Source organism: Aotus nancymaae, unplaced genomic scaffold (assembly GCF_030222135.1).
Source record: "Aotus nancymaae isolate 86718 unplaced genomic scaffold, 86718_ANA_hifiasm-v0.15.2.pri h1tg000057l, whole genome shotgun sequence".
NCBI lineage: Eukaryota > Metazoa > Chordata > Mammalia > Primates > Aotidae > Aotus > Aotus nancymaae.
Genome location: NW_026988471.1, coordinates 11,718,818 through 11,735,320, shown reverse-complemented (window position 1 = coordinate 11,735,320; position 16,503 = coordinate 11,718,818). Strand labels below are relative to the sequence as shown.

At 40.2% G+C, this 16,503-nt stretch overlaps 1 pseudogene; it reads left to right on the top strand.

Moving 5' to 3' along the window:
* Positions 1 to 2,154: 2,154 nt before the first annotated feature.
* Positions 2,155 to 16,503, top strand: part of LOC135269627 (histone-lysine N-methyltransferase SETMAR-like) — a 32,071-nt pseudogene continuing 17,722 nt past the window's right edge.

The window sequence follows — 16,503 nt, the reverse complement described above, 5'->3', positions numbered from 1 at the left end:
TCCATGATTGGTTTAATAATATCTTATCATCACCTTGAAATTCTAAGCAGTTTTTGAACCAGGATTCCCATGTGTGCACTGGATCTCACAAGGTACATAGTTGGTCCTATGTATTTTAGGGGTGGTTACCCCTATGCTGTTTCCATGATAGTGGTGAGTTCTCACAAGATCTGATGGTTTTGTAAGAGGCTTTTCCCGCTTTGGCCGGCATTTCTCCTTCCAGCCGTCATGTGAAGAAGGACATGTTGCTTCCCCTTCTGCCATGATTGTAAGTTTCCTGAGGCCTCTCCAGCCATGCTGAACTGTAAGTCAATTAAACCTCCTTCCTTTATAAATTACTCAGTCTTGGGTATATCTTTATTAGCAGCATGAGAAGGAACTAATACATTACCTAAACTGGTTTCATCTTTTAAGTGAGTATGTTCCTTGCCCTTAGCAGGAGATGTTTGCTTAAAACTAAACCAGTACCTTGAAACTAAACCAGTACCTTCCACACTGTAGTTTTTCTACAGTGTGGAAGGTACTGGTTTAGTTTCAAGGTACTGGTTTGCTAAAGTCCAGGTAGCATTAACCAATTTATCCATTCTGCCCAAAGAGCAAGAGAATGAAGGCTGGGTCCTAAGAACTGGAGGTTCCTTCAGTGCAGAGAAAGTTTCTGGGAGTCTGAGCTCCAGCCTGTATTGGTATGTGTAGAATGGAAAGCTGTCATTAGTTTCCTTTGCCATGTCACATTTTGTTCAGAGGCCTTTGTAGCAACAACCAGTGAGTTTATTGGTGTCTGAGGTCCTATTCTCTGACAAGTGAGACTGCAACATGGAGCTGCAGATTGAAGCCAAAGGGAAGATGTGGCAAGAGTGGCCTATCTATCCTTTTTGATGATAGAACTGAAAACTTTACAATATGAAGTCCTCCCTACCACGGCACCCTCCATGATATGTTTAATCCCATATCTTAGTCTATTATTTTTCATATGTTTTTCTGTAGTCCTGCCATTTGAGAGAACTGCAAATAAAATTGCTGATGATGAAGAACTTTGTCTCTTAAAGAAAGGAGAAAGGAATTCATATATTTGTTGAGTACCTAAAGGTACTTACATTTTTGCATTTATATATCCCAGAAATACTATGAGTAAAGCATCATTATGATTTTATAGATAAATTAACTGAGCTTATGAGATGTCAGATAACACAGTAAACTATGGAATTAGTATTTAAATATAGCTAACTCATTCCCAGCACCATGTCCTTCCCATACCATGAAACCTCAGCCCTGTGCATAAGAAAAAGTAAACAAAATTCTGTTTTTGGGTGACTTCCAATGACGTGGTTTTCATAAGAAAGTCTCCTTCTTCTGAGAGTTTAAGACCAAGGACCAGGACCCAGTTTGCCTGATGCACTTTATTATCCCAAGGAGGTTGCTTTGCTCCCCTGGGCCTTCATGTTCCCATTTTGCCAGTGCAAATAGCAACACCTTTCCTGCCCACTGCACTATGTTGTTTGAAATTACAGGGAATGCATTTTAGGTAGAAGTAAATGCCAGTGTGATTGTGTAGTTATTGTTGCTGATGTCATTTGTTTTTGCAGAGAACTGAATAGGTTTATTCTGGAGGTGATAATTGGGAAGGTCTGTCCCCATGCCTCCAGGCATCATGGCTAGCCGGGCAGAGTGCTTTTAGTTGAGAATTTCATGAGCAAGGCAGAATATGTCGCTCAGCTTCTGTGCAAGCAAAGCCAGACAACAGCATTAATTAATGTGGGTGAGAAGAGACAGGCCCTTGTTTGTAATTAGGAGACTCTGTGAAACCTGTTTTCTTCTCCAGTGTCTCTTAAACGTGGTGAGAGCTGTGGCTTCCATGGGGTGAGTAGTTGCCCACCTATCCATCTCCCTCTCCTCCGCCAGCTGATTTCCAGCCCTGGGATCTGGGGTACAGGAAGATCAGGTTTACATTCTAATCCCTAGGAAACTTCACCTCAGCTCACTCGGTTCATTTCAAGCAAAGGTGAAAGGAAACTAAGAGTTAGCTGATGCCAAAAAAGGCAATCAGACCAACACAAGCCAGGACCGAGTTATGTTACTCTGGGCTTTCTGCACTGTTGCCGCCATTAACACCTGGAAGGCCTTTGATTCTCACATTAGCAAAACATGCCATAAAGCATGAGCTTCCCTTCTTCCCGCAGAAACCCTGGCCCCTTTGCAAGAGGGGAGGTGGGGCAGTGTCACAAAGGCGCCTTTCAGCCCTGGAAGGCTTTCTTGATTAGGCCTCTGAGGGGAGACTTCCACCAAGTCTTCTCACAGGAATTTGCAGCCAGTTACAGCACCGATTTCCAGCAGCTTCTAGATGAAGGACTCCTGGAACGTCTGAGCCCAGAAGGACAGTGCAGATTGGTGGGTCAAATCACCTAATTTTATAGAGATGAAAATTGATGCCTCAGGTGAAGAATTTAATTTTCAGCATGATCTTTTCTGATCACCATGTGTCAAATGGTATGCAAAATGTTGAGGATGCAATGATCTCTAACTTCGTCCCATTCAGAAGCAGAGACAGTCTGTCATGTGAAAAATGCAAGAAATATTTACTAACCAACACCAAATGCAGCAGAGCTGTCAATATAAGGACAGCCGCAGGTTCCCTATTAGGAAGTGCAAAATAGGATCTCACACACACACGCGCGCACACACACATACACACACACACAATATCTATACAAATAGCTAAGGTGGCCAAATAATAAGCTATCTACCCTTCAAAATAGCTACACATTTAAAATTCAGTCATGTGTGAAGTATATTAATTTTTCTCCACTCATTTCCTGATGCAAGTTTATTCAAACTCATCCTGTCTCCTCAGTATTGTGTCTTCCTCATCAATCAAAGCACTCTTTGAGTCATTTAATGTACCTCATCTTTATTTCTATTTGGTTTGAGAGGCAGCTCTTCTCCAAGCTTTATAAAAGGTTGCCACTGGAAGTTTCTTCCCAAGTCACAAGTTTCTATTTACTATTCATGATCTTCGCAACATACATCTCTTGCCCAACTGCGTTCTTAAAGTGGTTTTAAAATCCTTGTTTGTGACAACGTGCAACAAATGAACTTGGGAGGTCATTACTGACTCCCAATCCCCAGAGAAATAATTACACCTAAACTAAATTGCTTTGCCCCCTTTGTTAATAATCCCATTAAGTGACTTCTCTGGGGATCCAATACCAACGTTTATTGAGGTTGCTTCATGTTAATGTATCTCCTCCAAATACTAATCTTATTTGAAGACTCAAATGTTGGGAAGAGTCTTCTATAGTAGATTTTATACAGAACTAGATATGCTGTAAGTCCTTATTCTCAAAATGATGTGTTGTTTGGGGGAAGACAGTTTTCCTTTTAATCTGACCTTTACAGCACAAGTGGAAAGGTAATACAGTAGTCCCCTCATTTCCATGGGGATTATGTTCCATGAAATATGTTCTAAGACCCCCGCTGAATGCCTGAAACTGCAGATGGTACTGAACTCTATACCTACTACACTTTTTCCTGTACATACAAACCTATGATAAAGTTTAATTCATAAATTAGGCACAGTAAGAGATTAATGACAATAATAAGATAGAACCTTGATCACAATATGCTGGCTTCACTGCTGTTGCACTCTGAGGCCGTTATTAAGTAAAACAAGGTTTCTTAGACACAAGTATTACAATACCAGGACATCCAGTTCTGAGAGCTGGGAAGGCTACTCAGTGACTCACAGGCCAGGAGCATATGCAGTGTGGATATGCTGGACAGTGGGATGAATCAAGTCCTGGATGGGAGACAGCAAGGCAGCACAAGGTTTCATCATGCTACTCACAAAGGCACACAATTTACAACATGAATTGCTTCTGAAATTTTCCACATAATGTTTCCAGACTGCAGTTAACCATAGGTAACTGAAAAGTGAAACTGGAAAGTGAAACTGTGGGTAAGGAAGAACTACTGTATGGAGGAGAGTGTGATCAACTTTTTCTAGAAGAAAACGGGTGAGTTAAGAAAATTTCCAAGGAGGAAGTGATACCTGAGGGTGAGTTGGAAGGACCAGAGGTCATGGTGCTAAGGAAGTTAAGTTGGAAGAACCCCTCACACAAGGGTTCTATGGGGAAATGTTAGAACCATGGAAAATCTGAGATGTTCTTTTCTTTGAAAGCTAACAAATAAGCTGTTGCAGTTTCATGAATGCTGGCAGAAGAAACGAGACTCCTGGGTCAGAGACAAAGGACCATTATTTACAACACAGACTTCACAGTTGCATTGGTTCTCCCTGCAGCATAAACTTCATGGTTGCATTGGTTCTCCTTTCCCCAATTTCTAATGGAGACAACAGAAAAGTGGATCCAGGTGAATGCTGCATGCACAGGTGTGCATCACAGATGAGGAACTCCAATCTCAGGGAACCCAAATCTTTTATACTGGATTGCAAGAAAACTTGTGGAAATTTTTCCCAGAAGGAAGACACTATCTTTTACCTGGCAGTAAGCAAACTTACCCTCTACTCTATAGGGTGACACTCTCTCTGTCTTCCAAGGCTTCATGCTGTACAAACATCCTTGAAAATGTAGTGATCTTTTAATGCTTCTGCCTGCAATACATTCAGAAATGTGAAAACCCAATGGAGACTCACAGTAGGAAAAGCAAATATGCTTGAAATGACTTACTCGAGGTCACAAAGTCAACCAGATCTGCTCACAGGCTACCATGGTGCACACACAGTCTACTCCCGACCTTTCCTGCTGACTTCATTCTTCCGTGGGATCACTGGCTCCTCTAGACAGCATGCAAGCTGGAGGAGGCAGGCAATGAGGGAAGCACCCATGTGACAGGCAGAACTCTAAAGTGACTCCCAATGCCCCACATCCTTGTATAATCCTTTCCCCTTGAGTGTAACAGCAATAGGAAGGGTATCTGTCCTAGAACTAAATCAGTTATACAGCAAAGGTGAAAAGATTTTGAAAATGTAATTAAGTCCCCTAATCAATTGACTTTGAGGTAATCTAAGAGAGATTATCCTGAGTGATTCTGATCTAATCAGGCAAGCCCTTTAAAACAAGTGCCTTGTTGTGAAAGGAGCCATGTGGCAGAGAATGGCAGGTGACCTCTAGAAGCTGAGGACTTCTGTCTCACAACTACAAAAAACTGAATTCTGCAAACAACCAGTGAGCTTGGAGGAAGATGCCAAGCCTCAGATGGGTTCACAGTCCTGGTAGAGACCTTGATTGAGTAGAGAACCTAGTTACTCTGTACCTGGACTTCTGACCCACAGAAGCTGTAAGACAAGAAATCTGTGCTGTTTTAAGCTACTAAATCTGTGTCAATTTATTATATACAACTAATATACCCCACGATTGACTTCTAGTTGTTATATGTTTCTTATCTATGCTTGTATAAGATAGCAGAACGAAGACATACATATTTATTGAGCACTAATACATTACTTCCTCTTATTTGTCTTTCTTAAGTATGTGTATAGCTCATATTAATTTCAATGTTTAATATTAGAAGTGTTTTGGTCTTTATTTAGAAATTGGATGATGTTTTCATGACTAGAAATATGCTGCAGAAACTTAAGTCCTGTTTATATCAATTAGTCTATGGCAAAGTTGGTTTCATTATACATCATTTAGCTTGAAGTTCCAGTTTTCAAGAACCTATCTAGATATGACTTATACAACTATATTAGTATTTTGCATACTCAAATATAATTACTAAGAATGGAAGAAAAAAACTCCAAATGGAATGCAAACAGAAACAAATTAACCAAACTACATTTCAAGTTAATAACATAAACACACTAAAGGAAGAAAGGAAAAAAGAAACCTGTCACTTTTGAGCACATGTTTCTCTAGTTAATAAGTCCTCTGTATTAGAAACTGGCAAATATCCTTCGTACAGGGTCAGATAGTCAATGTTTCTGGCTCTGTGAGCTATATGATCTCTGCTCCAAATAGTCTGCCTTTGGATCCAGAAATCAGCTGTAGATAATATGTAAATGGATGGGGGAGTGGTGCTGTGTTCCAGTCCAACTTTATGCATGACATTGAAATTTGAATTTCATATAAGTTCCGTATGCCACACAATTTTATTCTTCTTTGGGTTTCTTTTTTCTAAACCATTTAAAAATGTAAAAGTTATTCTTATCTCATGGGCAATATAAAAACAGAGATGTGCCAGATTTGGCCTGTGAACCACTGTTTGCTGACCTTGCATTCATCAGTGACTGAACAAGTCTAAATTCAGCTTTTTACAGTCTCCAATGTATACTTTATTTTTTGATAGCATACTGTAGTTTAATTACATTTTCCCCCAACTCCGCCAGCTCTTTTGAAACCTTACTTTCCACTTGACCAACACAAATTCTGTCTTACTTCATAGCAACAATATTTTTTTATATACTGAGAACACAAAGCAGATGCATTCTATTTTTTTTCTGCCATTTGGAGTGAATTATTTTGTTTTTCTCTGAGTCTTTATTGCTATGTCTCACCTTGTCATGTGTCAGAATGTTTTCATACAGCCCTTGTTGTTGTTTTCTGTTGTTCTTTTCCAGTTTTTTCTTCTATGAGAAAAGACATGGATGTGTCTGCTGTTTGCCAACAGATAAGGAGTGTGTATTCACTTTGATTTCTTTGTTATTCACCTGGGTGCTGCCTTAACGTCCCCTCACATCTCAAACTATGCAGTAAGCACGAGCCCTACCCATATGTCTAGTGTGTGGTAGGCCTTTATCTTGCTCTGCTTTGTGGGAGGGTGGATATTTTTCCGCATTCCCTCAATATAGTTCTTTGACCATCAGAAATTTTTTGTCCTTCCATCTAGCTTCTGTATATTTGAAGGAATCTATATTTTTTCCTGTTCTGATCAGTGTGGGGCATGTAAAAATGCACTATTTATAGCATTCTGCTTCTAATTCTCTGCCTGCCCTTGATGGAAAGAGTGGAGGTGGCCAGCAGCGTTTTCCAGCCACTCTTTTTTCTGTCTGGTTAGAATGCTCTGTTTCAGAGGTTCAGGTGGGAGTCAATCACCAGTCCTTTCCCTAAGCTCATTCCTGCCAAAGTTAAGGACAATTCCTTCAGAGACTGGCCTGCCACTCATCAAAATCCCCACTACTACTAATACTACACCTTTACTATTTAAAAAAGTTTTCGTAGGTATGGGTTCAGAGACACTAAGTGATTTGCCTAATATTTTACAACAAGAATTGGGAAAAGGATTTAGGTCCCCTTCTACCTAAATGTGAAAGTGTGCTCCTTCCATAGGGACCCTGCCTCCAGAGAGGTTAGGCCACCAAGAAGTCATTAACTGGCAAATAAATGTAACATAAACATGCATAGTATGATATTATTCAAAACATGAAAAAATTCATCAGTGGAATGGAAGATCAATTGTACTCAATGTGTTTTGTGGAGTGAGGGGTGGGGAATTGTTTGATCCCATCTATGATCCCCCAGTAGACATCGGCATAAAGACACAACTTGAAAAAGAGGCCTCTGTTGTCACAGTTCCAAGTTCTGTAGCTTCTTGATTTATAAGTCTGAGGCAGTTTGGGGAATGCAGGTGCCCATGATGCATATTGTAATCCATAAATTAATGAGTGATTCAAATCTTGCTAAGGCAAACACATAGCCACAAATCTGAATGATGCACAATTATTGCCAGCCATAGCCAGCAGATGTATAGAAATAATTGGCTTTTAATGCTCATTAGTCAGTTTTATTACAAATAATGCATTTGCATGAAGTTTATAAATTTATGCTCCAGTGGGAAGATATGGTGACTGCACAGTACAAACAGGCAAAGCAATTACAAAAAGTGCATCCAAAATTCATTAATTGTTCAAAGTTACATTTATTTATATGTTTGCTTCTAACCTTGCCTCATTCCAAAACAAAATGATTTCTTTTATTTGAAGAAATAAAGCCATTACAAGAATTTTTAATTGAAGAAAACATGGAGAAAGGAAAATGAAGGTCAGAAAATATAATAATCAGCGGCGAAGTTAGTATGCAAGATGAATGTCAGAACATTCTATACGTGCGAGAAAAACGTAATTCAAAGCCACCTCTGCATTCATTAACATTCAACACAAAAGCGTGAAAGCTGATTTGTGTAAGATTCATGGTGTTTATAAGAAAAAAAATAAAAACAATAAGCAAGTTCTTCTCAAAGGAAATATAACCTTACTTAGTAAAATGACCAGAGAAAAATTTACCTTATAATTGATCATATGAGTGATATGAGCACAAAAAGAAACTAATGTTTAGTAATACCTCCAAAGCAAATGCAACAGACTTTTTTCTGATAATGCTCCAGTGCATAGGCTGATAACCTTCCACCAAATCACACTTAAATAAAAGCTATGCACTTGAAGAGGGGAATTAACCTCTCTTTCATACCCCTTTCCCTGCCCTATTCATGCATACTTCCTGGCCCATGATCTTCCAGCCTATCCATATTTTAATTTTAGTTGGGTACGAAATTTAGTGTTTATTTTATTATGGCTATGTAAATGCTAGTCACGATTGACAGATACAAAACACTTGAATTAATTTTCTTACACAAATTTGTTTTTCTTAAAGTTGTCTAATTTATTGGTTTTCTATTATTATCCCCAAATTCTTCCCCAGAAATAAAATCTTTTTGTAATACAGTGGAGTGTGCCCAATCCTAGGAAAGTTTTATCTGCTCGCAGATGTCCCTCCCAGAAGCTTCTATCTGGACTGGTAGCTCACTGAGCCTGGGGCACGGCTGCCTAAAATTTTCCCTCACTGTCCTTTGGAGATCCCCTAGCTCTTTTGTGTTGCATTCCTACTTTAATGAATCTCATGTATTCTCATTTTTTATTTTTTGGTAAATTGCCTCCTTGAGATCTAGAAAAATGCATATGGCATAATTTTTTGGGTCTGTGAACATCTCAAAATGACTATTCTACAAGCAATAGTAATGGATGAACTAGGTGCCATAGAACATTGATTGGAAAGGATTCTTTTTCATAACATTCCAGGAGTTGCCACTTTGGCTTTCACTTCATTTGCCTGGGACTCATATTTTCCTCCTACTGGGAACACAGCATCATATAGCGAACTTGCTTCGTGCATAGACTGCTTCCTGGAGACGGGCACTCCATCTTCTGTCCATCTCTTGAACTGGTGCTTCAGCTGTGTTTTCACCATTCCAAAGTTCTTTCAGGCCTGCAGCTTTTAGCTGGTGTAATATTTATCAAGTTCACTTCTGTAGTTATTGGCTCACTCCCTCACCTACATTTCTGTTAGGTGGGCTCATTAGTTTTTGACAGTTTTTTGTGGAATCCTGTTCCAAGCATCCAACACTCTGTAAGGCTTCAGACAGTGGGCCTGTCTGATACTCTGCAGGAAGGTAGGTATAATCCAAACCTGAAATAGCTATCAATTTCTCTCAATGAATTGCTGGCATCTGCAATGTGGAATGGGCCCACTTGGTCAACTGTTATCAAATGACTAGTTGGTCTTCAGACTATGAGAGGCTCAGTATTGGCCTCCGCATTTGGCACTGACACTCAGTGGCAACACTAGCTAGGTTAGTGTTGGTCAGTGAGAGATCCTGCTGTCGTGTCCACATGGAGGCTCTGCGTCTATACCACTGCTTTGGTTGTATGTTCCTGTACCAACACTGGTCTATGACAAAGCTGGCTGACATTCTGTTAACTTGGGTGTTCAGGACGTCTTTTCTGGTGGATGTTCTGAGGTGGGTGTTAATATGTGATTCCAAGATCTTCATACACCATTTTCACTCCCAAATACCTCTATCCTCCCCACTCCTTGACCTTCTCATTGCAAATTTTGTTTATTTGTTTTTTCAGACTGGCCAGGCTGCTTGCTGCTGCCTATGAATCTGTATAGTCTCACCTTAGGACACCTCTTTCCAAAATGCACAGCTAGGTGCTCTCCCCAAAGTGGAATCCCCTCACCACTGTCTTTTAGGGCTGTCTCCAAGAAAGGCTGTTATTTATGACGTGGGCCACATTCAGAGCTAACCTGCCTGTGAACCAAGCTCCTGCTCTTCCCTCTTCATAAGCTGGCATGAAGGATCACACCATGTGGCACCGGTACATAATGAGGGAGGGTGCTGGGGCATCATTGGTGGGTGGCCTGGGGTCAGGTTTCCCTTTGCATGCAGCTTGCTCTGCCCTGGTCCTGCCCATGCACCACTTCATTTTCACACTATTGTTACCAGGTGCATCTAATTTTGTAACATGGTGTGTTCCAACAGAATGCAGCTCACTGTGGGCAGTTCATCATGCAGGGTGAAAAGAGTCCCAGGCACAGATGCTCCACTTTCATTGGGGTTAGTGGAATGCCGGCAGTTGTTTTTCAAAAGCTGTTTCTCCGCTGCATCTGCACTGCATATGTCCACTGGCATTCATGGTCCAGAGTCCCAGAAGCTCTCCCTTGAGCCTGTCATTGGCTCTCCACGGTCTCTTTATTCCACCAGTAATATCTTTAATATCTTAGGATCTACTGGGTCACATGGCCCAAGGGTAATGGCTGCTTGAACTTCAGTCTCAACCTTTCACAGTACACTTTCATGTTCTGGGACCCACTTGAGGCTGGCAGCATCTCATGTCACCTATTACATAAGCCAGAGCAGTATTCCCAAGGGAGTACACTGCCCATGGAGTTCTGGGAGCCACCCAAAGCAGGTCAAGGTAAGGAATGGAATTTTTCCATGAGCATTTTGAGGATGTGTGGATCTGTCAACATCTTAATTTTGGACTTTTGGCCCCTAAAACAGTGAAAGAAAACATTTCTGTTGTTTCCACCCACCCCTTTTTAAATAATTTGTCATGGCAGTTACAGGAAACTAATACAGATGGGATCCTAGTTTGCCCTGAACACTGGCATCCTAAGTATTTTACTAGTGTGGCAGGCCATGTAGCTTTGTCGGCTTCATATTCCACCCTCAGCTGTGTGTCTTACTAAGGCTCTCAACCAGGTTGCCACCTTTGGCTCCACTAATCCAATTAGCATGATGTATAAATGCAGATGATCAATGTGATGCTCTGGAATCTCAGACAGTCCGGAACCTCCTCAGACTGTGTTATTGACAAGGTAGGGGAGAGACGAAATCAACAGTGCCTTGAGGCACAATACGAACCTGTAGTTTTGTTCATTCAATGTAAATATTAACAATTTTTTATCTTCTTTCCGATAGGAATAGAAAAAATGACCACAATACATGGCCTCAAACTACATGCTAAAACCATGTTAATCTGCTCCATCAAATATACTCAATCTGGAACAGAGACTGCAATTGCGACTGAAGTTACATTTGGTATCATTGTTGGTAGTACGTTGTCCTCCTGTAAGATTCACCTGGATTCTATAGGAGCTGGATTGATGAATTGAATGGTATTTGATATATGACCACTATCAATGCATCATTTAAATACTTACGAATGAATCTCATTTTTTACATACCCTGGAATGTGATGTTAGTTTTAATTTACTGTCTTGGATTGATGGGGGGAACAGTTTCAGAAGGGCCTGAGAAAATAGCAGATACTGGGGACTCACAGTCGGTTAGATATTGGCCTCCAACTTTATTAGTTAGCTCCACCCCAAAACTGGGGCCATGGTGACTTTTGGACTTTCTGGTATCACTGCCAGTTTGAGTTTTCCTATTCTCCAAGCATAAAGTTACCTGAGGTACCTGTCTATTTAGATTTTGACAATGAAGTGCCACAGCCTGTCTTCAATAGGGATCTTATTATCCTTATCACTGTCAGCGACCCTAGCTCTGTAATACTGCCCTCTCCTGTGGTCAATTCCATCTGCAAATGACAGCCACCAATGAACTTCTTGGTGATGCTGACTCCCCTCTCACCAGAACGCCTCTCATTTACTCTGGGGATTTCCCATGAAGTATAACCACATGGTGGGCTTTTTGTACATTGTGTATCCTCCCCAGCATGCTCACTCCCTAGCTTTTTATCCCATTCTCCACCATCAGATGCAGTGGCCCCAACATGTAGACCTCCCTTACTCTCGCCATCACTTTTTCCCTACTCCTAGGAGCTAATTTGCATGCTCCTAAGATCCAGTTTGTCTTATCTTCTAGGGTTTTTGCTACATTTTAAATCCTGTACCTTGGGAGAGTGCTCCCAAATTCACTAAACCACCAATAGATAACCTCTATTATTCACTCTTAGTCTCCATTCTTCTCCATCAGTCCCATACCTGCTCTCCTGGACCCTGCTAGTCTATGTTAGCAGGTTTTGTAGCTCCTTTGGGATGTAATTCCTTTCCTTTCTTACCAGGCCCGGCACATTCAAGGCTGGATTATGCTTCAATTTACCTTAGTTATTAGCCTAATGGCCAGGAAGCAAGGTGGGGAAAGATCCTGAGTGGGGTACCTGCTCTCTTTCAGGGGAGTAACCTCTGAATGTGCTAAAATGGAAGGAAAGGCTGCTTCTATAGGCTCAGAGATTTGGGAGAATGTAGGAATTCAGAATTTTTCAGGTCATCAACCGAGTCTCCATTCCATGTTTCAGGGTCCCATTCTTCCCAATCAGTCTTCACCTAGATACAAATGACTTTGTTATGAGTACATTCTTTTTTGTAGTTTAGCTAGCGTGACAATGAAGTTGTGGAGCTTTTCTCCAACATTCTTCCCTGCTGTTAAAGGAGATGAGAGGCTTTTATAGGGTACTATATAAAAGCTTTGGCTTTTGCCATTGGCTTTCACACTTAACCTTATTTTTGTTTTTTCTAGAGCTTTAATAGAGTTTAACAATAGTCATACAACCTCTTTGCCCTTATAGTCCCCATTCCTCCCATAATTTTCAAATGCATTGAAAAGCATGCATTGCACCAGCGAGTGCATTCCCTTCCACTGGTATAGCTTTCAAGCTCACCTTCATCGAAGTTTTACCAAGCAGTTCCCACCTTGCACCAGGACTAGTTATGTTCCACCGACCACAAATGACTGCATCTTAACCACTGGCTGGGTGGTGAGTCATCCAGCTCCGAAATTCCATCTTAGCCCCACTTGCATTAATGATACTATTTAGGTTCACCAGGATGCAGACTCTGAGATGAAGTTTAATGTTCAGAGTGTTTATCAGAGTATTCTTATAATCAATCCTCACTAAAGGGAGATGCATAGGGAGTAGGACTGGACAAAAAGAAAGCTGAACTATTATGCAGGCACAACCTCAGCCAGTCTCATGCAGAGCTCTGGATCTAAGATGGTCGAGTTCCCCTGCACTGGGCTGCAGTGGCTGGGCCTTTATAGCTCCTGCATCGATCAGTCGTGGATGTGGGTCACACATGGAAAGGCATGGCCTTGGGCAAGGTGGCTCTCTGCAGCTGAGAAAATCACTAGAAGAGCTGGCATCTGAAACCTGTCTCCTAATAGCTCTACCAAGAGCTGGTGAGACGAGGGAGGCAAGATTTTCCCTTCATAGGAGATAAGGGTGCTACATCTTTATTGGTCCTGTACCTTGACTCTGCGGAAGCAGGATGTGAGCAGAAAATTAGGATTCCTTTCTTCTACAGCACCAGTCTTATCCCTGCTCTGAGACAGAATTATAATCTCATTCTGAGATGCTCTCTAAAGATCTTAATAAATCCTGGAATAATTATCAATGAACCCATAAAATTATCTTAAAATGTAAGCAGGGAATACAGAAACTAAAGTATTAATTCTTTAGAACATAGAGGAATGATTTCAACATGATTCAGTCAATAAAAATTATTGTCTATAATGTACTAGATAGCATGCCAGGTGGCAGTGATTCCAAGATATACGCTCCAAATCCACTAGGAGAAACAGAAATGCATTTGACATGAATATTGCTCAATATAGGCTATAATTAAATAATGTCCCAATTAGAGTGAGAGCTCAGAAAGAAGAACTTACAAAGAAAACTTCACAAAAGAAAGGACCTTGGAACTGAGGTATCTGACACCTTGCACTCATTCAAGGAATGTTTGGTGAATAAATTATGGGTGGAATATGAATAGGCAGCAGAAATGATGGTGGATGGGAGAATTCCAAGCAGACCTCAGAGGCCTTGAGATGCTTCTCTGTATAGAAAGCAGTAGGTAGTCTGTATGAATATTTATTAGGGAAGGCTAGAAATATAGGATGATGTCATTTTGCTTTGAATTCTCTTAGAAGGAGTACTGACAATATTCTGTGGACAGTGGGAGAAGGTGTGGGATTCTGAATGGTTTTTGAGCTGGTGAGCAGCTGACACACGAGCAGTTTATAGAATGGTTTCTCTGTGGAAGCCAGGGGAATGGACCGGTTAAAGAAGAACTAAGGGAAGATGAACGAAGGGGCTATTGCAGTAAGCCTGGGTAAGTGGCCGTTTCAAGTATGTTACGGCAGTCCCTGTGAGAGAGCATCTCCATGAGGGAGAAACTCATCACCAACTGTCACATCATAAGTCAGCTTCTGAAGGAGCAGCACTGGTAATGTTTCTGCTTCCAGAACAGGACTGTCACCTCAAATTTAGTGTCTCAGTTAATAACAAGAGACCCATCATCTCAGTGAATGATGAGAGTTTGGAAGGGCATTCCAAACTCTTCCATGGAAAAAAAAAAGTTTTACATTCTACATATTTATTTGTTTATTTTATTTTGGAGGAAATGTCATCATTTAAATATATGTTTGTTGTGACCCCTTACCAAAGCTCTTCAGACTCCGGCGAAAATGCCCATTACACAATAGAGAGTACATTTTCCTTTCTGTCGTCCCTGCATTATATTCAAACTTTGATCTATCATTTTCTCACATTATGTTTTCACAACTTTCAGGATGCCTTCTGGATCATTCAAATAGATTCGCAGAAAGCAGATCAGCTGTTCCTGTCAGTGTGGCCTCAGGCGATGCCCAGGAGTAAAAGGGTCATTAGCAGTTATTACTTTGATGACATCACCAGTAATGTGCCTCACTCACTTTCTAACATGTTGTAATTTTGCTTTGAAAATGCTGCACATAATAAAGAGTTATTGGCAAGGGTTTTGAACCACTACATCTCAAGTGAGCTTACAGTTTAACTCTTCTAGCACTGATAATTTCCTGCCAGGCTGCAGCTTGAGGGAATGGCCGTGGCAGCTGAGGATTGTGCACGTGTGCAGATATTATTTCATTTTCTTCATGGCTTCAAATTATGGCAGCCTTTCATCAACACACAGTCATCTGCAAAATGATGAAGTGTGAAGCAATAGTTGGGTAGTGAGAAGAACACACGATTTTGAGTTAGAAGATCTGTGTCAAGCCATGAGTCTTGGCCAAGTTACTTACAGTCTTTGAGTCTCAACTCCCATCTTTCTGCTGTGATTAGGGGAATCACCCAAGAGCACATACCTAAAGGGGATTTATCAAATTAATCAAAACATAACAATACGGTAAGGTATAAAAATTATGAGTATGTTGCTCCGTAAATTTTACTAAAGGAACAGACCCATGAAAACTACAACAGAAATTAGAAGCTCAAACATCACCAGGACCTAGAAGTATCCTCTTTCCCCATTCCATTTATTATACCAGCTTTCCCAAAATAACCTCGATTCTTACTTAAATTATTATAGTTAGGTTTGGCCATTTCTGAAACTTGATGTAAATGAAGTTGTACTCCATGTACTCCCTTGGGTTAGCAATATTCTTTTACTTAACGTTCTGTCTGTTAGTTTTATCCTTGATGTCTCACAGAGCAATAGTTAAAACTTTGCTGTTGCACCATAGTATTACCTTACGTGGTTTTACAACAATGAATCTGTTGTATCATGGGAGGTTATGTGTGTTGTTTCCATTTTGCAGCTATTATGAAAAATGTTTCTAAGAATGTTCTTGTGCCATTTTTTTTGTGTACGTATGTGTGCATTTTCTTGAGGGCATATTTCTAAAAGGGAAATTGCTCAATCATCGGGTATGCATATGTTTAGTCTCAGCAGATACTACCACAAGGTTTTCTAAGTTACCTGTCAAATTCACATTCCTACTAGCAGCCTAGAGAGTTATTCCACATTCTCACCACCACTGGTCTCGATAGATTTGTTGTTTGGTTTTGTCTTTTTTCTTTTTTTAATTTGACATTTCAGATGGTGGTGTCTAATTATGATTTCAATTCATGGATTTTGAAGATTTGCGATATTGAGCACATTTTTTATGCTGATTGGTCCCTTGAATTTTTTTTTCTGTAAAACACCTGTTCATGACTTTTGCTCATTTTTTTCCAATTGTATTTTCTGTATTTACTTGAGGAAAAAGGAATAAACATTTTTTTTCTATTTACAATCAAAACAAATAGAAAGTAACAAAAGTAAGAATTTAATGAAATAGAAAGCAGAACAAACTAGAAAAGAGAAAAAATCAAAATGAATCTTTTTGTCAAGAGTAATAAAATTAACATATTCCTAACAAAATTCTTAAAGGTAGAATAAAGGAATCACAATTTTCAATATCACAATGAAAGATATCCTATAGTCTTTTATG